The sequence below is a fragment of the Vombatus ursinus genome, unplaced genomic scaffold, assembly GCF_900497805.2.
Source record: "Vombatus ursinus unplaced genomic scaffold, bare-nosed wombat genome assembly UNPS02014941.1, whole genome shotgun sequence".
Taxonomy (NCBI): Eukaryota; Metazoa; Chordata; class Mammalia; order Diprotodontia; family Vombatidae; genus Vombatus; species Vombatus ursinus.
In genome coordinates, this window is record NW_020954719.1 from 6,756,705 (window position 1) to 6,757,533 (window position 829).

Below are 829 nucleotides of genomic sequence, written 5' to 3' on the forward strand. Positions count from 1 at the left end.
GAGAGTTCTCTGAGGCACGGGAGGATATGGCTGCCCTGGAGAAGGATTATGAGGAGGTTGGAGCAGATAGTGCTGAGGGGGAAGATGAAGGTGAGGAATATTAATTTGTATGTTATCTTTTTCTTTATACTAGGTCTGTCTTTTTTTCTGTTCTGTGAAAATGTCCTCTGTGATTATTAAATGTCAATAAAGGTGTGATACTTGCATTTCAGGTGTCTGACCGAATTTTATCTGTTTCTCTTTTGTGATTGAATGATTTGAGCCACTTTCCTATGTCATGCCTATTGTCATTGGACATAGGCAAAGCTCTGGTCACATTAAAGAAGTCATATTTGCAGAAATACCATGGAGTACCGTGATCTGTGCTGGGTCTAGTAAAGGTGATATATCAAATGCTCCAAACTTAACCTCTTCACACATTTTCTTCAGATGCACTTAAGCACTTCAGATGTTTGTTGAATTGAAGGAAAAGTATAGGGTGTTGCAAAATGATCCACAATTGGTATAAGCAAGAGAGCCTGGGACAAAGTAATGAAGCTAAATTATCAGTGACTTAAGTGATAAAGCTACCTGACCCAATTAAACACATTTATTGGGTGATTGCTTACTAAGTCCCATGCACGGCAAAAGTGGAAAAAGTTTATTGGACACAGGTTACACAAAGTATAATATGGCAGGATGAGGGGGTAGGAAACCATAACCTCAACTGAGGATCACAGAAAGCTTGGGTTATGTGTGGAAAGAGCAATGGGTTTCATTTAAGAAGGCTTTTTTTTTAAGGTAAGTATACCATGTTGATCCAACAAGGCAGCGAACAGCATAGTTGGTA

General features: G+C 39.1%; 1 pseudogene; it reads left to right on the forward strand.

The window, feature by feature from the left end:
* Positions 1 to 439, forward strand: part of LOC114029709 — a 5,811-nt pseudogene extending 5,372 nt beyond the window's left edge.
* The last annotated feature ends 390 nt before the right edge of the window (positions 440 to 829 follow it).